This window comes from Protopterus annectens, chromosome 14.part0 (assembly GCF_019279795.1).
Source record: "Protopterus annectens isolate FY-2018-M chromosome 14.part0, PAN1.0, whole genome shotgun sequence".
Lineage (NCBI taxonomy): Eukaryota > Metazoa > Chordata > Ceratodontiformes > Protopteridae > Protopterus > Protopterus annectens.
Genome location: NC_056748.1, coordinates 1,163,746,068 through 1,163,770,016, shown reverse-complemented (window position 1 = coordinate 1,163,770,016; position 23,949 = coordinate 1,163,746,068). Strand labels below are relative to the sequence as shown.

The window sequence follows — 23,949 nt, the reverse complement described above, 5'->3', positions numbered from 1 at the left end:
CAAAAGATACCTGGGTGTAAAAATATTCAGAGGTTACTTTATACCGTTTTCCCAAACTCCAGTTTCCAAAAGAAAGAAGCTTCCTAACCTTCTACTCAGCCAGAGGAAAGCTGCAGCATAGGAATTTCAAAAGCTGCTAGACGAGTCATCCAGGAGGGCCCACCAGACCAAGAAGGATTCTGAACTTACTCACGTTTTTTTTAGTGGCGAAAAAGAGAGGAGACCTGAGACAAGTTCTGGATCTAAGCAAACTAAATCAATTCATGAAAAGTCAGTTTCAAATGGTCATGGTTCAGTTCATTCTGCCTTTCCTATGTAAGGATGATTGGATGTGTTGCATGTAGTATCACATCAAAATAGACGAGCACTCCCGGCATTTATGCTTTCTGATGGAAGACTGTCACTATCAATTCAGATCCATTCTCTCTAGGCTCAAAACAGCCCCCATGGTGTTTATCAAATGTATGGCAGTGGTGGCAGCTCATTTGAGACAAAAGTTCCTAGTGTTTCCATATCTAGATGACTGGCTCCTCACCGGCCTTACAATGCATCTCCTATGGCAGTCCAGATGTTATTTGCTCCAGATTTGTCACTCACTAAGTATATCAGTCAGTTTTGCCAAATCAAACCTGACACTGGTACAGAGCATGGATTTTATTGGTGCACATCTGAACACAACAACGCAGATTGCTTCTTTGCCTACTTATCATATAGACGCACTCAGATCTCAGGTTCATCAAATTCTGTCACATTCGGCTGTTCCAACCACACTAATTCTACAAGGTTTAGCTTCCATGCAACAGCAATAGTCCTACTCCCTTTAGCACACTACTTTATGCGTGTCCTTCAGTTGACTCTAGCTGTTCAATGGTCTATTCTTTGATAGCCCCTATCGTTTACAGTTAGATGTGCACAGATATGCAAACACCATAGTCACTGGTGGATCTAGTCAGATGACATTTGCCTAGCTTGGTGGCTCTTTGTTCTTCCTCTCCCCACTGACCATGGATGTTTCCCAATTGGGATTGGGGGGCATTATATAGGAAGGACTGTCCAAGGCATGCGGTCCCCCCGAGAGACCAATTCACATAGTGTCCTGGAGATGGGAGCAGTCCTTTTAGTGTTGTAGGCTTTTCAAGATGCTCTTCATTTAGTGACTATTGTGATTCAGACTGACAGCATGTCTGTAGTCTGATACATCAACAAGCAGGGGGAATCCTAGTCTTACCCCTCTGCTGAAAAGCTATGAGCGTGTGGCAGTGGGTGATCTCCTCTCTGAGGAAATCCGACATACTACCAGACAAACTCAGTAGGTCCATCCTGATGCCTCACGAGGGATGTCTCAGTCATTCAGTGGTGGAGAAAATTCTACATCGTTGGGGCCACCCTCGCTGTGACTTCTTTGCATCCCCCCACAAAAAGTACAGCAGGTATTTTGCCTTGATCCTACCTCGGGGGGAATCACCGAGAGATGCTCTAGTCCACATTTGGCCATCTGGTCTCCTTTACACTTACCCCCACTTCCTGTGATCCTAAAATTTCTACAGAAAGCAATTCAGTTAAAGAGCTTGGACATCCTTTTTGCTCCTTTCCAACCTCACCAGGTGTGGTTCCCTTTCCTTTCATCTCATCTTCGTTTTCAAAGATGAATACTTTATATCATTTTGGATACTTTATATCATTGTATCCCTGGATACTGGACCCAACTCCCCTCAGGGATGAATCATCCCAATATCCCAGCCCTCACACTATCTGCATGGATTCTCCAATCCACTAATAGTCAGACAGCCCAGCCTTTTTTTACCAGTCCATGGCATTTTATTATCCTCGCAAAAAAATCCATCCAAAGGGTTTGCAAGAGCAAATGGAAAAGATTTTCTTTTTGGGCTTTAAGAAATTACATTGACCATTTTACTGCCCCTATCTCTGCTGTACTAGATTTTCTAGCTACTCTCTTCAAAGGTGCTACTTTTTCCACAATTAAAGTACAGTTGGCAGCCATATCAAATTTCCATACAGGGGAGAAAAACTGTTGTTTGGCTGCTTCTGAGTTATGTAAGGCTTTTTTAAAAGCACTTTCCTACTTAGACCCCCAGTAAAGGATTCTTCACCTCCCTAGGATTTGGCAGTGGTACTCCAAGGTTTGACTCAAAAACCCTTTGAACCTTCATCAAAAAATGATATAAAGTATTCATCTTCGTAAACAGCCCACTAAAAATAGTGGCTATTGCTTCTGCTAAAATGATCTCTAAACTCCAGGCTCTTTCATCAGACTACATAAATTATTTTTCATAAAGATAGGGTTACTTTGTGAACCAACCCTTCCTTTTTCCTAAAGTGGCTTCTGAATCTAACATTAACCAAACTATTCATTTACCAGTCTTCTTTCCAAATTTTTCAAACAAAGAATACATGCTACATCTCCTGGATGTGCACAGACAATTACGTTTTTATTTTTAAAGAACTAAAGAAATCAGGAAGTCAGACGAGCTGTTTGTCTCCTTTTTAACAAATTCTCTTGGTTACCCAGTATCTAAAGATGTTATTCGTGTTTCACTGTTGCAGTCATCACATTTGGGCTATCCCTACTGGGGTAGCCTTCGGCTGACCTGAATACCAGAGACTTAGTGTTTCTGTGTCGGCTGCTGTCGCTTGAAGACTGACGTCAGGTCATCAGTGGTTTTAAAGGAAGGCAGTTGACACCATTACATCAGTCTTTCTTTCTGTGGAGCCCAAAGCAGAAGCAGTTCGCACGACTGCCTGTCGGCCGCTACCTGAGTTTTGTTTCTGAATTGAAGTTGAAGTCTTCAGAAGCCAAGTACCCCGTTGGGCATCCTTTTTGCTTGCACTAACCAATGTCAGAAAAAGTTAATTGTCTCGCCTGTGGAAAGCAAATACCACACCGGGACTTCCACGCCTACTGCGTCACTTGTCTAGGCCCAGACCACGACGTCCCTCGTTGTCGGTTCTGTACTTTAACGCCAGAACTATTAGTCGTCGGGTCCTTATTGTAGCCCGATATTTCCATTTACAGTACTCTAATTCCGATATGGCTTCTGTAAGCCATCCGAAAGCAGACCTTCCGAAAAAACGTGAAGATAAAGACAGAGACAGCACAGGACTAAACTTTCTGATGACGCTATCGCCAAGCTGGTTGTCAGTCCTCTGGAGTTCAGTGAGGTGCTTTCGCAGCCCCTGATGCCCACTTCAGTTAATTCGCAGGCCTCTATCAAGACCCTTTCGGAGTCCGGTATGCCACAGAACTCTTCTTCGTCTAAGGATCCTGTGGTCATCTCTACCTTGGATGGGTCTGGAGCCACTATGCAGGCACCAGCTTCCAAGGAAGTCCTTCACAACACTGAATACACACATAAACAGACTCCTCCTTTCCCGGGTACTGTTCTTTCTAAAACAACCGAGTTCCTTAGGCCCAGGGGTTGAACCACCTCCAAGAAACCAACTTCCAGCCATTCTTTGGTGCCTGCTCCCTTGCCTCAGTCACAAATGCTTAGAATGGCAGAGGACCTCATCATGCTATTTAGGGGAAGCCAAAGCACCCCACTCAAAACGAAAGAGATCTGTCTCCAGAAGTCTTGTCTGAACAAGAGTCAGATGAATCTGATGCATCTGACTATGAAGACATGCAGCCCCTCTCTACATATGAGGATTCTGATGCAGAGGAATCTATTCCTTAAGCCTCTCCCTCAGAGGATGTTTCCTTTGGGAAAACCATGCATACTTTAAGGGAGCATTTCAGTGAGAGATTCAAGACTACCCACAGTCTAAGAAGAGACTCAGAGAGTTCCTTGACCTTCCACAGCACAGGCCCTTAGCCATCCCCCCAGTCTTAGATGTGGTGGATGATGCCTTCCTTGAATCCAGCTTGACTCCAGACGCCCTCCCTCCTGCTCCCAGAAAGACAGACAGGTACTACAGAGTCCCTGACTCTCAAAAATATCTCTTCAAAAACCCAACAGCAGACCCATGAGGTCATTACTCAAGGCCCAAAAGAAGTTAATGCTACTTCATCTAAAAATCCCACCGCCTCAGACAGGGATTCCAGAGCTCTGGACAGATGGAGTAAAAAAGTATACACCTCAGCTACTCTTGCTGTCAGGGCACTAAATTGTCAGTTCCATATGCTTAAATATCAGCAACATACCTTGGAAATCCTTAAACACAAAATGTCCACCTTTCCTGCATGGGCAGAATCAAAAGATTTACAGGAATTAATGCACTCTGCTGGTCAAGTAACTAAACACACTTCGCACATTGAGCTAATCGAAGGAAGGACACTGAGGAAACTCAGAGCTATAATATATAACATTAAGTATCCTGTTTTTTGTTTATTTTGTTCTTTATTTCTTTGTTATTTATAGCACTTTGTGTACTGTGTATTTTTCTAGCTAGTTTCACTGTGTGTGAGGTATTAACTGGAAATTATCCACTTTTATTAAGCATCTGTTGGGTTGTTTGTTTCTGATAACTTGTTGCAGTTAAACTATTTTTTCTAGAGGCTCCGTTAGCTGTTTAAAACTTTAATTTAAAGGCTCACTGCTGCTTTTCAGCTTTGAGAAACATTTCTGCAGTTTGTTCTAAGTAGTGGGGATATTTGTAGCATATTCAGGCTTGTAGTTGGGCCTAGTGTTTGTGGAGGCTGGTGTGTCTGAGCACATATTCAGGGACATCTTGGTTTAGCCAAAGCCATTAGGCATTTCAGTGAGAGAGAATTGTTTGAGGTCATTGGCTGACTGAGGTCACCTGGACTGCAGCTTAGACTAAGCATCTCATTGGTTCTTTTGAGATTTCTTTCTTAAAAGCTGTCTCAGGTTTCAACTTTCTGTTACGTAAGAAGTTCACTTGCGAGTGTTCTGCCATTTCACATTGAGCTAATCGAAGGAAGGACACTGAGGAAACTCGGAGCTATAATATATAACATTAAGTATCCTGTTTTTTGTTTATTTTGTTCTTTATTTCTTTGTTATTTATAGCACTTTGTGTACTGTGTATTTTTCTAGCTAGTTTCACTGTGTGTGAGGTATTAACTGGAAATTGTCCACTTTTATTAAGCATCTGTTGGGTTGTTTGTTTCTGATAACTTGTTGCAGTTAAACTCTTTTTCTAGATGCTCCTTTAGCTGTTTAAAACTTTCATTTAAAGGCTCACTGCTGCTTTTCAGCTGTGAGAAACATTTCTGCCGTTTGTTTCTCACCCTTCCCTCACTGTTGGTATAGTGTTTTTATAGTTGGTGGCTTTGCAGTTGCCCACCCCTAGTGTAAATTTGATCTGGGACCCACCTCCCAGTCTAGTGTCATTACCTCATTCTACCCAATACAGGGAGAACATTTGAGAAGGCCAATCAGCTTAGTTTCTGCTACTCCTTTCTCTCTTTCCACTAAAAAAAAAAAAAAAAAAAAAAACTTTTTCTAAGCTTGTTTCCTGCCTTTGCTGTGTCCAGGACTATTGGTAGGCTTCTAGGGCCCAAGCCTTTCTGTGTTGAAGGGAAGCCTTCTAGCTTAATTTTGTTTCTTAGAACTTGCCAGTGTTTTGTTTTAGCACTTGTTTCGAACTTATTGTAAGCACTAAATAAGCTACAAATTACTACAGCACTCAACTTTCTTCACTGTCTAGAGGAAAACAGTTTCTAGTACTTAACAAATAAGCACCTATCCAGGCATGTCTAAGGGTCAGCCCCCGGTGTTTTCTCCTGTCTACCTGATGAATCTGGGCATCTTGGGGCAATGCAGTAATTGCCTCATGTACACAGACAACCCTCTCTTTCTACCACCCAACACTACAACCTGTGAGAGATGAACTTATATAGCCAAACTGGAAGCAAAGCTCTTTTCACCCAAGACTGGAATAGACAATCAAGAGGAGAAGGTAAACACTTGCACCACACCACACTCAGCACATAGTCCCTCAAAACCTACACCACCAAAACACTCACATAGAAACACAAAACACACGCCTACATTCGCGGAGGCTCTCAGTAAAAACTTGCCCAAGCAACAGAGACCTCCAAAGAAGAAACACAAGCAACCTCCACCCCCCAACACAACCCAAATGACACATAGCCCATAAACTCAGTGTGCCACTCAACCACAGCCCATAAGGCATAACAACGTACCCAACACCTAGTCATAGGTGACTATAGTCAGGCACACTGATGTTCCACTCACCAGGCTAAACAAGGAGAAAGTTACTGTCAGCTGCCTGTTGGGTGCCAGGATCCGCCACATAATGCATGCACTCAGGTCACTCCACAAGTACAAATATGACTCTGTCATTGTCCATGTTGGTGTGAATGACCTGAGACGTACCTCCTTGGACTACATGAAAAGGGACATGGAGGAGCTGTCCGATCTTGTAGCCCAGGCAGGTATGACCCTAGCCCTGAGTAGCATCCTGCCATCACCCAGAATGATACCACGGTACAAGGACAAAATGATTGACTTCAACAATTGGCTAAGCTTCTGGTGTCATTCTAAGGCTATATGTCTGCCTGGGATGACATGATCGACAAGCCACAATGCTTTGCCAGAGATGGCCTGCACCTGTCGCCTCTGGGATTCCGGATACTGGCTAAGGCTCTAGCCACCCCTATAGTGCCTTTTTAGGCAAGGTTCAAATGACAAATTCACCACCCTAACAGGTACAGGCAAGAAGAATCTGAGGGTATTGCTACTCAATGCTAGAAGTCTAAACCTCAAAATGCACTCTCTTGAGGCACTCCTTAAAATGGAGAACATCGACATCTGTGCAGTGACAGAGACCTGGTTCAAGGCTCCAGAGAGTACCCCTGGATTACCAGGCTATAATTCATACCACACCTTTCGGCCACCTAACCTGGACCGAAACACTAAAGGCGGAGGCGTGTCCATATTCATTAAGGATATTCACACCTCCAGGCTAGTTGCTCAGCATAATGCATCCAAGATTATCCAAGTGCAACTAACTCTGGGCAAGACCGCAATCCAAATTGTAGCTTGCTACAGATCTCCCACCATGCCCCAGGATTCCCACTCCTCATTTCTTAATACACTGGAAAATATTAGGGTACAACCTAACACCCTAATAATGGGCGATTTCAACTACCCTACCATTAACTGGGAAAACTACTCATGTACCACCTCTTATGCTCAACGTTTTCTGGAATTCATAAATTCCAATGCCATGGATCAACTTATACACACCCCTACCAGGGGCAGCAATATCCTAGACCTGGTTATTACCAACATGGGCAACCGGTGCTCCACACCAGAGGTTAATTCCTCTGTCAGATCCGACCATAAGCTAATCACCCTAGATATCCACATCCCTCCCCCACCCCCCATTAGGGAAACCACAGTAAAAAAATTTCTCCAAAGCCAACTTCACGCTTCTTAAGACAGAAGTAGCAAACTTCACGACACCCATGCTGACGGACAATAGAGGTATGACTGCTGAATCCTACACAAATGCACTTTATAAGCACTTACATGAGTGCATGGATTGTGCAATCCCTAACAGAACCAAGATGCTATCCTCCAAAAAAAGGAAGCCAATCTGGTGGTCCCCTGCCATAAACAAACTCTACAACAGAAGAAAGAAACTGTTGCAAAAAAGAGTAAAAGCCCATGATTGGAGAAACTCCCTAGTCAGCTTCAGTAAGAAGCTGAGATCCCTCATAAAATCCTCCAAAGCTAGTTATGAAAACAAAATCGCCACTGACTCTAAAGACAACCACAAAGCATTCTATAGCTATGTCAAGAATCTCAATGGCAACACTCAGATCTGTTCTGAGTTACAGCACAATGGCACTAAATATACAGAACCAACGGATATTGCCAACATCCTGGCAGATAGGTTCAGTGCTAACTTTACCCCTGTCACCCCCTAAAGGGCCCATCTCTATACCAGAAGAATGCAAAGTTCCTGTAATCACGGCTGCACAGGTAAAAAAACACACTATCCAAAGCCAAGAACACAGCATCCATGGGACCTGACGACATCCCAGGGTGTGTTCTACATGAACTACAGAATGAACTGGCACCCCACCTAAGTACCATGTTCAATCATAGCCTCACCTCAGGCTATGTGCCCACTGAATGGCGCACAGCGACAGTTATCCCACTCCACAAAGGGGGAGCCACCACAGACCCTGGAAACTACCGCCCCATTAGCCCAACAAGTCTGGTCTGCAAGGCTATGGAGCGTATCATCATGGAACTTATAAACAATGACATTGGTAATCTCCAAACTCAGGACCCCACCCAGGTCGGGTTTGTAAAAGGCAGATCATGTCTCCTAAACCTGATAGACTTCTTTGAAGCAGTCACCAAAGCTGTAGATGAGGGTAAGGTGATTCACACAGCCTATCTAGATCTCGCCAAGGCTTTTGACACCACCACCCATTCTGGAATTATAGATAAACTCATTAAACTAGGTATAAATCCCTATGTCACAAGATGGGTTGCCAACTGGCTTACTGACCGAACCCACACTGTGAAAGTAGCAGACTCCAAATCCAGCTTCAGACCAGTGACAAGTGGAGTACCACAGGGTTCAGTCCTGGGTCCTCTCCTGTTTGGTATCTACTTCTCTGAAGTACAGGCCAACACAGAAGGTCTTTGGCTAATGAAGTTCGCAGATGACTGCAAACTAGGAGCCATAATCAAAACTCCAAAAGATGTGGACATCCTACAAAAGGGCCTTGCTGAGACAGATGCCTGGTGTCAAAGCCATGGCCTCAAGCTCAATGCCAAAAAGTGCATTGTCATTCCTTTTGGTAAAAACTCAGTACCCATGAACTACCACATAGGTGGTAGTCTACTTAACACCGAAAGTGTGATAAGAGACCTTGGGACACAGGTGGACAGTAGTCTCTCCTTTGATAATCACATCGCCACAGTAGTCAGGAAATCCTATGTGGCACACCTCATCACAAAAGGTTTCTCATCCAGGAAAAAAGAGGTTATTGTTCCCCTCTACTTGTCACTCATTAGACCCATTATAGAGTACAATGCCCCTTTTGGTATGTACCTCACAAGACATCTACAACAACTGGAAAGGCTACAGAAATACCTCACAAAGAGGATTACTGGCCTCAAAGAGATGCCCTATGCAGACCTTCTCAAAAAACTGCAGCTTTACTCCGTTGCATATCGCCTACTCAGAGGTGATCTCTGCCTAACACACAAAGCTATGTCAAACCCAGAGCTTTTAGACATGCTCCACTTAAAGAAATCCCAATCCCTATGAGCTACACGCTCTAGGGACCTAAACCTTGTCACCACAATAAACAGAACATGCTGGAGGGATAGATTCCTGTCCCAGAGACTTCCCATACTCTGGAACAAACTACCTATCTATATCAAACAAAGCTCCTCATTAGCACTGTTCAAGAAAAATCTTGATGATTGGATGGGAGATAGGAAATTCACCCCGGGGATCACTTCTGTGGCTCTGCTCGACAGTGGCACAGGAAAATAATTTTCTTGGGTGGCGAAAGCCAGGGTACCTTTGGCTAGGCTTATATAGGCCCTAGGGCCAATAGCCTAGTACCTACCTATGAACCTATGTTCATCATGTTTCACTGTTGCAGTCATTACTCTTGGGTTATCCTGCTGGCAGGCTACCCGCAGTCGGCTTGAATTCCAAAGTCCTGGTCCGGCGTCGGTTGCTGTCGCCTCTTCCCTGACGTCAGTGCGCCAGGGGTATAAAAGATGCAGCCGACACCATTTTCTTCAGTCTTTCTTGCCGCGCAGTGCCCGAAGCAAAAGCAGTTCGCAAGTGCCGGTCAGCCGACTCCTGAGATTTTCGAAATCTAATTTCAGATTCAAAGTCTTCATTAAAGCTAAGTACCCCATTGGGGAAACTTTTTTCTTGCTCCAGACCGATGTCAGAAAAAGTTAACAATTGTATTTCTTGTGGGAAGCAAATACCTAATAAGGATTTTCAGTCTTACTGTATTCCTTGCCTAGACCCTGACCACGACGTTGCTTGTCGGTTCTGTGATAGATTTATCCAATGCACTATAAAGCATCTGTACGATTTTGCCTTTCATTACTTCAGCCGAAGATTCAATTACACTATGCCATCGGAGCAACTGACGACCGGAATTTCTAAAAAACGCAAGGATAAAGACAAGGACAGGCATCCGAGGTCCAAAACTGACGATGAGGCTTCAGTTAAGCTTGTCGTTGGTTCGCCGGTTCTCAGTGAGGCCCGCTACCTCAGAGCCACAGGCCGGTTCCGATTCCTACGTGGAGCCGACTGGGGCTCTGGAAACTCAAGGTATTGGATCCTCGGAAACTATTCCCTCTGATGGGTCCAGAGCCGCTGTGCAGGCATCGGCTTCTGAGGGTGTTTTCAGACCTACTCAGTTATATGTAAAGCCATCTTCAGCTTCCAAGCCAAAGACTGAAGCAGCTCTAAAGATAAAGAAACAAGTACAGCATTCTCCAGGACAGGCTTCCATGCCTAAAAAACAAATGCTGAAAATGGGCAAAAACATTATTTCTTTGATCAGGGATTCCCATCCCACTCCTGATAAGAGGCTTAGGCAAGAGACAGAATATGAATCTTCAGACCAGGTTTCCATTTCCTTGGATTCCTCCTCTGATCAGGAATACTCTCTTCCTCCCTATGAGGATTCTGATAATGAAGAATCTATTCCTTCAGCTTCTCCTCCAGAAGATTTCTCCTTTGGGGAAACCCTGCATACCATGAAGGGAGCACTTTCATTGGGAGAGCCAGAATTACTCCGAATCCAAGAAAAGGCTCAGAGATTTTCTTTTACTTCCTCAGCACAGGCCCCTTGCTATTCCCCCTGTTCTGGACATTGTAGATGATGTTTTTTCAGAGTCCGGCCTGTCTCCAGACTCTATACCCCCTGTACCGGTTAAGCCAGACAGATACTACAGAGTCCCAGATTCCCGTAAATTTCTTTATAAAAACCCTGCTGCTGACCCAGAAACCATTTCTCAGGGTTCTAAGGGACTCAATGTTTCCACTGCTAAAAACCCTGTCCCCTGTGATAGGGATTCAAGGGCACTGGACAGATGGGGAAAAAGTTTACACTTCTGCTACTTTGGCTGTTAGGGCATTAAACTGTCAATTTCATATGCTTAAATATCAACAAAACGTAATGTCACTACTAAAACAGAAAATGTTGCCTAACTCTGAATGTTCTGAAAACAAGGAAATGCAGGATTTATTGCATGCAGCTGAACAAGTGGAAAACATACTTTGCAATGTGGTTTTGATTCTTTGGAGGCCTCTTGTAGGGCCACTGTGATGGGTTCTGTGATTAGGAGGCATGCTTGGTTAAAGAAACAGAATCTGCCGGATCATGTTAAAGCAAAATTATTAGATGCTCCATTACAGCATGATACTTTGGTGTTAAGGCAGAAGAGGTGTTGAAGAAAATGGAGAATAAAGCGAAATCTATGCAGACAGTTAAGGATTTTTTACAATTACAGCCACCTAGATTTAGCAGGAACTGGCTTTCAAAAAATTGGTCCTTTGCAGTGTCAGACAGGCCATAAAGAGGCAGGTATAGATGCCCTAGAGGCAGACCCCAGCCCCAAGGCTCTTACAGACCACGATAGTGGGGGTGGTACAATCCCTAAAGGAGGAGAAGACAAGTCACAACCTTATAGGTTATTATATTATTATTTTGGCCGAAGGTTCAATTACACCATGCCGTCGGAATAACCGACGACCGGAATAGACAAAAAACGCAAAGACAAGGATAAGGACAGGCATCCGAGGTCCAAAACCGACGACAAAGCCTCTTCTAGGCCAGTCGACGGTTCTCAGTGACGCGCTTTCGCAGCCCCTGATGCCCGCTACCTCAGAGCCACAGGTCGCCTCCGATTTCCAACTGGAGACTACTAGGCCTCTGGAAATTCGAGGTATTGGGCCTACGGAAATTAACCCCTCAGATGGGTCCGGAGCCGCTGAGCAGGCATCGGCGTCTGAGGGTGATTTCAGACCTTCACAGCTTACCATCAAAACAACAACCAAGTCTAAAACTCCATTAAAGACAATGAAACAAGTACAGCATTCTCCTGGACAGGCCTCCATGCCTAAGAAACAGATGCTCAAAATGTCCGAAGGCTTAATTACTCTGATCAGGGGTTCCCATCCCCCTCCTGATAAAAGGCCTAAGCAGGATAAAAGACTATGATTCCTCTGACCAGGTTTCCATTTCCTCTGATTCCTCTTCAGACCAGGGATACTCTCTACCCCCCTATGGAGGACTCTGATGCTGAAGAATCAATCCCTTCAGCCTCTCCTCCGGAGGATTACTCTTTTGGGGAAACTTTACATACCATGAGGGAGCATTTCCATTGGGAGAGCCAGGATTATTCAGAATCCAAGAAACGGCTCAGAGATTTCCTTTTATTGCCTCAGCACAGTCCCCTCGCTATTCCGCCTGTGTTAGGATATTGTGGATGATATGTTCTCTGAATCCAGTCTAACCCCTGATTCTTTGCCCCCAGCACCAGTCAAGCCAGATAGGTACTACAAAGTCCCTGACTCAAAAATTTCTTTATAAAAACCCTCCTGCTGACCCAGAAACTATTTCACAGGGTCCCAAAGGGGTTAAGGCTTCCACTGCTAAAAATCCAGTCCCCTCTGACAGGGATTCTAGAGCATTGGATAGATGGGGGAAGAAAGTTTACACTTCTGCAACTTTAGCAGTAAGGGCCTTAAATTGCCAGTTCCACATGCTTAAATACCAACAATATTTAATGTCTTTGCTAAAACAGAGAATGCTTACTAGCTCATAAGGTCCTGACTACAAGGAAATGCAGGATTTATTGCATGCAGCTGAACAAGTGGGAAAACATGCTCTGCAATGTGGTTTTGATTCATTAGAGGCTTCTTGGTAGAGCCGCAGTTACAGGATCCGTGATTCGAAGGCATGCTTGGTTAAAAGAACAAAGTTTACCTGATCATGTTAAGGCAAAATTATTGGATGCACCTTTACAGCATGATATCTTGTTTGGTGTTAAGGCCGAAGAAGTATTAAAGAAAATGGAGGATAAAGCAAAATGTATGCAGACAGTGAAGGATTTCTTACAGTTACAGCCTCCTAGATTTAGTAGAAATTGGCCTTCTAAAAATTGGTCCTTTCCAGTGTGAGACAGACCACAAAGAGGTAGATACAGATGCCCTAGAGGCAGATCTCAGTCCCAAGGCTCTTACAGGCCATGACAGTGGGGTGCTACAACCCCTAAAGGAGGAGATGACAAGTCACAACCTTATAGGAAACAGTCCCAATGGCGTCCCCTTTCAAATGCCAAGCTCTTACCTTTTGGCAGTTCCCTTAGGGGGAAAACTAGCACTTTTATCACAAAATTGGCATATAATCACCCAAGACAAATGGGTTCTGAATATTGTGTCTCAAGGTTGCAGGTTCCACTTTCACACTCTACCAAAGCCGAAAGGAATGCCAGACCTGCCACAAAATAAATGGGCAGAGGCACAAAAACAAATGACATCCCTCATGGACATGAGAGCTATTCATAAAGTACCAGAACAGGAACAAGGACAAGGATTTTACTCAAGACTTTTCTTGGTCCCCAGTAAGGACAAAACTTGGAGACCCATACTGGACCTATCTATTCTGAACACTTACCTGGATATTCCAAAATTCAAAATGTTGACACTGCAGCAACTTCTTCCCATGCTGGGCAAGAAGGCTTGGCTTGTTACTTTGGACCTCAAATAGGCATACCTGCATGTCCAAATCAGACAAAATTGCAGAAGATACCTCAGATTCATAGCTGGCACAATGCACTACCAATTCTCTGCACTGCCCTTTGGATTATCTACTGCGCCCAGGGTCTTCACAAAATGCCTGGCACCAGTAATTGCATTTTGCAGACAAAAAGGAATTCAAATATATCCTTACTTAGACGACTGCCTTATTCAAGCAGAGAACAAGGACATTCTACTAAAGCATCTGGCGTTAGTAAAAAGATTATTAATGGGCCTAGGATACACAATAAACGAAAATAAGTCAAAACTAGTGCCCTCACAAGAGATAATATTCCTGGGTGCAAGCTTAAATACAACTGCCCAGATGGCTTATCTCACGCCAGACAAGCAAAGGCAACTGACTTAGTATTTTCATTTGATGGCAGCAAAAACCCAACTCCCTGCAAGAAAAATTCCGCAGGCCTTGGAGTTCATGGCGTCCTGCATACTACTAATACCATATGCCAGACTGCATATGAGGAAGTTACAATGGTATCTAAAAAGTGTCTGGACTCAACACTGTCACAGTATGGAAACAATAATACCACTCATTCCCTGCCTACAACAGGAGTTTCGATGGTGGGCACAGGCATGTCACCACAACAAGGGACAGCCTTTCACTTTACCCACAGCCAGGCAGACACTAACAACAGATGCACCGGATTATGCCTGGGGAGCACACATGGCAGGAAAATGTATCCAGGGCAAGTGGACCACAGACCAAATGCATCTCCACTTCAATCAAAAACAGAGGCTAGCTGTACAAAATGCCCTGACAGCTTTCAAGGACCTTCTGCATCCAGGACAACTACTACTAAAGACGGACAACACCACAGTTATGTGGTACATAAGCAAGGGGGCACACATTCCTATCCCCTCTGCAGGCAAGCCATGACTTTGTGGAACACAGCACTGACCTGTCAGGTTCATCTGCAAGCACAGTTCCTGCCAGGAAACAAGGACTTACCACAGACAAGCATGGAAAGTGGATGCTCTTTCATTCAGCTGGAAAACGCTAAAAGTTTATGCCTTCCCACCACTGCCTCTCCTTTCAAAGGTACTTCTAAAAGCCAGACTAGAGAGGCCAAAATTATCCTGATTGCTCCAGACTGGCCACGCCAGTACTGGTACCCAATCTTAAAGAACTTGGCTCAGGGCCCAGCATGGATTTTACCTCAAATTCCTCATCTTCTGACTCAGCAAAACAATCAGATCCTGCACAGCCAGCTCAAAACCTTAAATCTGGCTGCATGGCAGATTATTTAGACAAGCAGTCAACACCTCTCTCTAAAGCTGTTATGGATGTCATTTTTGGAGGCCAGGAGGCCCAGCACCAGGAAATCTTATTCAGAAAAGTGGAAGAGATTCTGTGCCTGGAACCAGGCTCAAGGCCTTGACCCTCTTGTTCCAGATATTCCTCAGATTTTACAATACTTAACTGAGATGGTGGACAAAGGCCTATCCTTTTCATCTATTAAGATCCACGCCTCTGCCATTTCAGCTCCTTACAACATGGATCCTCCTATTTACTCTCATCCATTACTAAGACAATACCTCAGAGGGGCTAAAAATATAAGACCGCCCCGGAGAGCACCAACACCAACTTGGGACCTCTCCTTTGTCTTGGAAAAACTTACTTTACCACCTTTTGAGCCAGCCAATTCAGCAGAATTAAATTTTTTGTCATAGAAAACTGCTTTGCTTCTGGCAATAACCTCAGCACGAAGAGTCTCAGAGTTACAGGCACTAATGGCAGTGGAACCTTTCATCGTTTTTCATCAAGACAGTGTTTCTTTAAGAACAAACCCTACATTTATGCCAAAGGTGATATCCAGTGTGGCTCTTAACCAAACTATTCACTTGCCAACTTTTTATCCAAATCCCCAGAATAAAGAGGAGAAACTTCTCCACTCATTGGACATACACAGGCAGTTACGCTTCTACTTGGACAAAAGAAAAGCTTTCAGGAAAACTGAGCAACTGTTTGTAGCATATGCTGCAGGATCACAGGGAAAGGCTATTTCAAAACAGACCATTTCAAAGTGGATAGGACACTGTATCTGTTTCTGCTACACACAGCATGGAAAAACTGTACCTAGCAGCATTAGCCACATTCTACCAGGGCAACAGCCACTTCAGCAGCCTTCCTTAGAGGAGTACCAACCAAGGATATTTTGGAAGCTGCAACTTGGAGTTCAGTGCACACCTTTATCAAGCATTACCACTTGCTTCTTTACTCTAAATCCGGAGCTGGCTTTGCCACTGCAGTGCTGCAGGGCCTCATAGCCACTCCAAATCCTTTGTAGACCCAGCCACCCAACCTCAGCTTTGGGATTCAACCCAAGTGTAATGACTGCAGCAGTGAAACACGATGAACATAGTACAGTTTTGTACCTACCATAAATGTAGATGTTCGAGTGTATTCACTGCTGCAGTCCAGGTTACCCTCCCTCCATCCCCACTTTCTTATCTGGGACTTATCTATACCTTTCTATCCTATACAACCTATGTTGTGTATTTGCTTGTAACTGAAGGTATTGTTTTTATTTATGTATGTTTTATTAGCAATATGTATTGCCTACCTATTTGGGGGCACCGCCTGACAGCAGGATAACCCAAGTGTAATGACTGCAGCAGTGAATACACTCTAACATCTACATTTATGGTAGGTACAAAACTGTACTTTATGGATGTTATTCTGGAGGCCAGGAGGCCCAGCACCAGAAAATCATATGCAGAAAAGTGGAAGAGATTCTGTGCTTGGAACCAGGCACAAGGAATTGACATGCTTGTACCAAATATTCCTCAGATTTTACAATACTTAACTGAGATGTTGGACAAAGGCCTATCCTTTTCATCAATTAAAATTCATGTCTCTGCCATTTCAGCTCATTACAATACGGACCCACTTATTTTTTCACATCCTCTACTAAGGCAGTACCTCAGAGGGGCCAAAAACATAAGACCCCCAAGAAGAGCACCAATACCTGCATGGGACCTCAATTCTGTCTTGGAAAAACTCACACTGCCTCCTTTTGAGCCAGCTAATACAGCTGACATAAAATTTGTATCATGAAAAACAGCTCTGCTCTTAGCAATAACTTCAGCAAGAAGAGTCTCAGAGTTACAGGCACTCATGGCGGTTGAACCTTTTATAATTTTCCATCCAGACAGGGTTTCTCTGATGACAAACCCAACATGTATGCCTAAGGTAGTGTCCAGGGTGACTCTTAATCAAACAATTCATTTGCCTACCTTTTATCTGAACCCACAGAATAAGGGGGAGAGACTTCTACAGTCTTTGGACATACACAAACAGCTACGCTTTTACTTGGACAAAACTAAAGCTTTCAGAAAATCTGAGCAACTCTTAGTGTTATATGCTGCAGGATCTCAAGGAAAAGCAATCTCAAAGCAGACATTTTCCAAATGGATAGCCCACTGCATTTAATGTCCTTCAAGAATGCAACTGCAGTCCTGACATATGGGTTGTCCTGCCTCAGGCAGCCCTTCGGTCGGCCGGATTCCAAAGTCCGGGTCCGGCATCGGCTGATGTCGCCTCCTCCCCGACGTCAGAGTGGCTGGGGTATAAAGCATCAGCCGACGCCATCTTCTTCAGTCTTTCTTGCCGCGCGGTGCCCGAAGCAGAAGCAGTTTGCAAGTGCCGGTCGGCCAGCTCCTGTGTTTTCAGATACCGAAGTCATCAAAAAGCTAAGTACCCCATTGGGGAACCTTTTCTTGCCTCAGCCGATGTCAGACCAAACTGAAAAAGTTAATAATTGTTTGTCTTGTGGTAAACAAATATCTCATAAGGACTTCCATTCCTATTGCCTTCCCTGCCTCGGCCCAGACCACGACGTCTCGGCCTGTGCTGCCTGTGCTTGCTTCAATAAGCGCACACTTAGGCGCCGGGCAGAATTTGCTGAAGACTATTTTGGGGAAAATTTCGCCTATATCATGCCGTCGGAACTTCCGACAGCACATGTTTCCAAAAAACGGAAGGACCGGGACTGACCTCCGCGGCCCGCAACTTCCACCGACACCACGCCTAAGCCTACCGCGAGTGCATCGGTCTCTTCGGAGGTGGTAATTCAACCGCTCCAGGCTGACGACACCGCTTTACCGCACACTTCGGTCTCGGAGGCTACCCCTGTGCCGGTTATTGATTTTCCTCCTGAAACCAAAGCCCAAGATTTACCTGACACCATACCGGTGGACAAAGTTACTCCAGCACGTGGGGCAGCTAGGCCTCCTGTGTCTGTCTATCAAGGCCTACACACGTGCTAAGGCTGCCAGCCAGGCTAAGTCTCACCCTCCTAAATCTTTTTCACAGGATCCCACTTCGGATAAACAGATCATGACTTTAGCTGCAGATCTAATTTCTGTAATCAGGGGCTCTCAGGCTCATCCAGACAGAGGTTCTCAGCCGCCTTCAGACAAAAGGCCCAGGGTTGAGCAGACAGATACCCTTTCCTCAGATGAAGCTTCTGGTGAGTCAGGCCTTTCAGATTCCCATGAAGGACCCTTCCCGGCCTATGAGGATTCTGATGCAGATGAATCCATTCCCTCTGCCTCTCCTCCTGAGGATATTTCTTTCGGGGAAATTCTCCACTCCATGAGAGAGCATTTTCAGTGGCAGGGCCAGGATTTCTCCGACTCCAGGAAAAGGCTTCGGACCTTCCTTAAGTTACCCAGCACAGGCCTTTAGCTATTCCCCCAGTGTTAGATGTATTGGATGATGTGTACTCAGACTCCAGTACTTCTCCTGATTCTCTCCCTCCTGCTCCTGTCAAGCCAGACAGATATTACAGGGTTCCTGAAACTCATAAACATCTCTTTAAGGCCCACTCTGTTGATCTAGGAACTATTTCTCAGGGGCCCAAAGGAGTGGCTACCTCGGCCAAGAATCCTTTGCCCGCAGACAGGGAATCTAGGTCCCTGGAGAGGTGGGGTAAAAAGTTTATACCTCTTCCACCCTTGCCATGACGGCTCTAAACTGTCTTTTTCATATGTTTCAGTATCAGGATTTCCTGATGGATGATTTGCAGAAAAAGTTAGCCTCTCCTGAGCCTTTAGATAGAAAGGCTTTGCAGGATTTGGTTCATAACACTCAGCAGGTTAGCAATCATTTTCTTCAGTGTGGTTATGATGCATTGGAAGCTTCATGTAGGGCAGCTATGACAGGGGCCATCATACGTAGACATGCTTGGTTGAAAGAACAGTCATTGCCAGATCATGTTAAAGCAAAGCTTCTAGATGCACCTCTGGAAAAAGACAAGCTATTTGGTGCTAATGCACAGGGTGTGTTGAAATCAATTGAGGAAAGGGCTAAATCAGTACAAACAGTCAAAGATTTCCTCCAGGTTCAGCCACCAAGGTTCAGCAGGAATTGGCCTTCGAAGAACTGGTCCTTTCCAGACACTGACAGGTTTCAAAGGGGAAAAAGTAGGCGTGCTCGAGGTAGAGGGCAATACCGAGGTTCCTACAGGGGCCGCCAATGGCAACCAACTAACCAGAGAAGTGGCGCAGGGACTCCTACTGCTCCACAGGGACAATCACAATGACTTAACTTTGACACCGCCAACCAAGGCTCAAAGAGAAGCACCTTTAGGCGGAAAGTTATCCTTATTTTCAGAAAATTGGCACGTTTTTACAAAGGACGGATGGATTTTGAACATAATAGACAAAGGTTACAGGTTCCACTTCCATACCTTACCAACAAGACAAGGCATGCCAAACCTGCCACAGAATCAAAGGGCAGAGGCACTCATACAAGTTTCAAAGCTGCTACAAATCAAAGCAATAGAAAAGGTCCCTCCTCAGGAACAAGGACAGGGATTCTACTCAAGACTGTTCCTTGTTCCAAGAAAAGAAAAGCAATGGAGACCTATACTGGACTTGTCCGCTCTAAACACTTTTCTCATTGTGCCAAAATTCAAAATGCTGACGTTACAGCAACTTCTTCCCATGCTGGGCAAGGGGTCTTGGCTGGTTACTCTGGACCTCAAGGCAGCATACCTGCATGTCCCAATCAGACACAGCTGCAGAAGATACCTCAGATTTCTTGCAGGGTCAGAGCATTATCAATTCTCAGCATTGCCTTTTGGCTTATCTAATGCGCCCAGGGTATTCACGAAATGCCTGGCATCAGTAATTGCACATTGCAGACTTCAGGGGATACAAATATACCCTTATCTGGACGATTGCCTTATACAAGCGGACAGCAAGCAAGACTTGATAAGAAACTTGGACTATGTCATTCACTTACTACAGGCTTTGGGATACACAGTCAATATTAAAAAGTCAAGACTACTGCCATCCCAACAAATAATCTTTCTAGGAGCCAAACTGGACACAAACTCACAAATGGCTTTCCTCACAGAAGAAAAACAAGATCAGTTACCACATTACTTCAAAAGCCTAGCAAAGCACACCCAGATGACTGCAAGGAAAATCCTGCAGGCCCTGGGTTTCATGGCATCTTGCATTCTTCTGATTCCACTGGCAAGACTACACATGAGAAAACTACAATGGTACCTAAAAAGTTTATGGTCTCAACACAGCCACAACTTCGAAGCAATTATTCCACTCATTCCATGTCTACAAAAGGATTTTTTGTGGTGGGCACAAGCAAGCCAGCTAAACCAAGGCATGTCCTTCAACAAACCTCAAGCAAGCCAAACCATTACAACAGACGCCTCAGATCATGGATGGGGACGACATGGAAGGAGATGCATTCAAGGGCAATGGGCTCTCGGAATTGCATCTGCACATCAATCAAAAAGAGATGCTGGCAGTGATTCATGCAATCGAGGCCTTCGGAAAATTTCTTCAGCAAGGCCATCTGCTGATAAAGACAGACAACACCACTGTTATATGGTACATAAACAAGCAGGGAGGCACCCATTCTTACCCCCTCTGCAGACTAACAATGACTCTTTGGGAAAAGTCCCTGAAACTGAACATACAGTTGCAATCCCAGTTTGTTCCAGGCAAGGACAATGTTCTGGCGGACAGTCTAAGCAGAAACATCTTGGACCCGCACGAATGGATGTTGCATCCAGACATTTTTTCACAAATAACTCAGGCATGGGGGGGGGGGACATAGATCTCTTTGCCTCGCACCTCAATCATCATCTGAACAAGTTCTGCTCGAGGACACACCATCCTCAAGCCTGGAAGATGGATGCTCTCTCCTTCAGCTGGAACTCTCTAACAATCTATGCATTCCCACCTCTACCATTAATGACCAAGGTGTTACTGAAGATCAAAACAGAACAACCGAAAGGCATTTTGATAGCTCCAGACTGGCCAAGACAGCACTGGTACCCATTACTAAGGAGCATAACTCACACCAAGCCGTGGCCCCTGCCTCTATGGCCTCTGCTTATAACTCAGCACAATTACAGGACTGTTCATCCAAACCTGCAAACATTGCATCTGACAGCTTGGAGGGTTCCATGATTTCTCCCCATATATCTCTCTCCAAAAAAGTTCAAGAGATCCTACTGGAAGCACGCAGGCCTTCCACCAGAAAAACTTATTCAGCCAAATGGAAGAGGTTCAACATCTGGAATGCCAACAATGGACAGGATGCATCAGTAATGAACATCCCACAGATTCTAGAATACTTGGCAGAAATGTTTCACAATGGCCTTTCATATTCTTCCATAAAAATACACGCTTCAGCAATTTCAGCAAAATACAGCTGTGATCCACCTGTGTTTTCACATCCTTTGCTAAGACCGTTTCTAAGAGGGATAAAGAATATCAAACCTCCAAGAAAACCACCAGTGCCTGCATGGGACCTCAATTTCGTCTTGGAAAAATTAACTCTTCCTCCTTTTGAGCCAGCAGCATCTTCAGAATTGCAGTTTCTCTCCTGGAAAACAGTCTTCCTGTTGGCAATTACTTCAGCAAGAAGAGTCTCGGAGATACAGGCCCTCATGGCAGTACCTCCATTTCTCATTTTCCATCAGGACAGAGTCTCTTTAAGGACCAGTCCTTCATTCATGCCAAAAGTGATATCCAGGGTTTCTCTAAATCAAGCAATTCACCTGCCTACTTTCTTTCCCAATCCTCAAAATAAAGGAGAAAAGCTTTTGCACACTTTGGACATACACAGACAATTGCATTATTACTTGGATAGAACAAAGGCCAACAGAAAGTCTGACCAACTATTTGTAGCTTACGCTCCTGGAGTACAAGGAAAGGCAATTTCCAAACAAACAATTTCAAAATGGATTGGAAACTGCATCAGATTCTGCTACTCTTTCCATGGAAAAGGTGTGCCAGCCAATATCAGGCCACACTCCACCAGAGCTACAGCCACCTCCACAGCCTTTCTAAGAGGGGTGGCTACAAAGGACATTCTAGAAGCTGCTACATGGAGCTCCGTGCATACATTTTCCAAACATTACAACCTGCCTTTATATTCCAGATCCCGAGCAGGCTTTGCTTCTGCAGTCCTGCAGGGCATTTTAGCTACACCATCCTTATCTTAGATCCTACCACCCCCAGCTTGGCTATGGTATTCAACCCATATGTCAGGACTGCAGTTGCATTCTTGAAGGACATAGTACAGTTTTGTACCTACCATAAATGTAGATGTCCGATAGATATGCAACTGCAGTCAGGTTTTCCCTCCCTCCTACCCCTCTGTAATTATCTTTTTTGGGTCCACTCCCCCTTTTCCAAATTAGCTGGGGATAGCATTTATGGTGTATCTGTTTATTACTGTTGTGCATGTCTGGAATTTTATTCATGCTCTAAATTTAGCCTTCCTTGGAGGGCACCTGGCATCTGGGGCAAGAAACACTGAAGAAGATGGCGTCGGCTGATGCTTTATACCCCAGCCGCTCTGACGTCGGGAAGGAGGCGACATCAGCCGACGCCGGACCCGGACTTTGGAATCCGGCCGACCGAAGGGCTGCTTGAGGCAGGACAACCCATATGTCAGGACTGCAGTTGCATATCTATCGGACATCTACATTTATGGTAGGTACAAAACTGTACTTTTCTGCTATTCTCTACATGGCAAATCAGTGCCCAAGGGCATCAGGCCACACTCAGCCAGAGCAGCAACAACTTCAGCAGCCTTCCTCAGAGGAGTACCAACTAATGACATTTTGGAGGCTGCAACTTGGACTTCAGTGCACACTTTTACAAAGCTCTACCACTTATCTCTTTACTCTAAATCCAGAGCAGGCTTCGTCACTGCAGTTCTGCAGGGCCTCATAGCCACTCCTAATTCTTTTTAGGCCCAGCCACCCAACCTCAGCTTTGGGATTCAACCCAAGAGTAATGACTGCAACAGTGAAACACGATGAACATAGTACAGTTGTGTACCTACCATAAATGTCGATGTTAGAGTGTATTCACTGTTGCAGTCCAGGTTACCCTCCCTCCATCCCCCTTTCATTTCTGGGACTTATCTGTACTTCTCTATTCTATACAACCTATGTGGTGTATTTGCTTCTAGATGAAAGTATTGTTTGTTAGTGCATGCTTTTTTATAAGCAGAATTTTAGCCTACCCTTTTTGGGGACACCTGACATCTGGGGCAAGAAAAACTGAAGAAAATGACGTCGGCTGCATCTTTTATACTCCTGTCGCACTGACGTCAGGGAAGAGGCGACAGCAACCGATGCCGGACCAGGACTTTGGAATTCAGGCCGACTGCGGGTAGCCTGCCAGCAGGATAACCCAAGAGTAGTGACTCCAACAGTGAATACACTCGAACATCTACATTTATGGTAGGTACACAACTGTACTTTTTGACGCCCTAGAAGCTTCTTGCAGGGCAGCAGTCACGAGATCTGTCATTAGAAGACATGTATGGCTTAAGGAACAACCCCTGTCAGATCATGTCAAATCAAAATTCTTGGATGCACCCTTGCACAAAGATAACTTATTTGGTGCTAAAGCAAAAGAGGTGTTAAAGATGGAAGAAAAAGCAAAGTCTTTGCAGACTGTTAAAAGATTTCTTACAGGTACAGCCCCCTTGGTTCAGCAGGCATTTTCCTTCCAAACACTGGTCCTCCTTTTCTGCACCTAGCAAACAGAGCCAGCCTAGGCCCTGTGGAAACAGACTTCCAAGACAGCAGTCCCATGGCTTGCAGGGAACTAAGCAGTGGACTGCTTCCACTTCAAAACCAGGGAGTTTTAAGCCAACCCCTTTTGTTAAAAACTCAC

The 23,949-nt window shown here is 44.8% G+C and overlaps 1 protein-coding gene across 1 annotated transcript in view; it reads left to right on the top strand.

The window, feature by feature from the left end:
* RTEL1 (regulator of telomere elongation helicase 1) overlaps window positions 1-23,949 on the top strand; it is a gene marked incomplete in the record, with an annotated part of 4,697,248 nt that overhangs the window by 2,027,270 nt on the left and 2,646,029 nt on the right.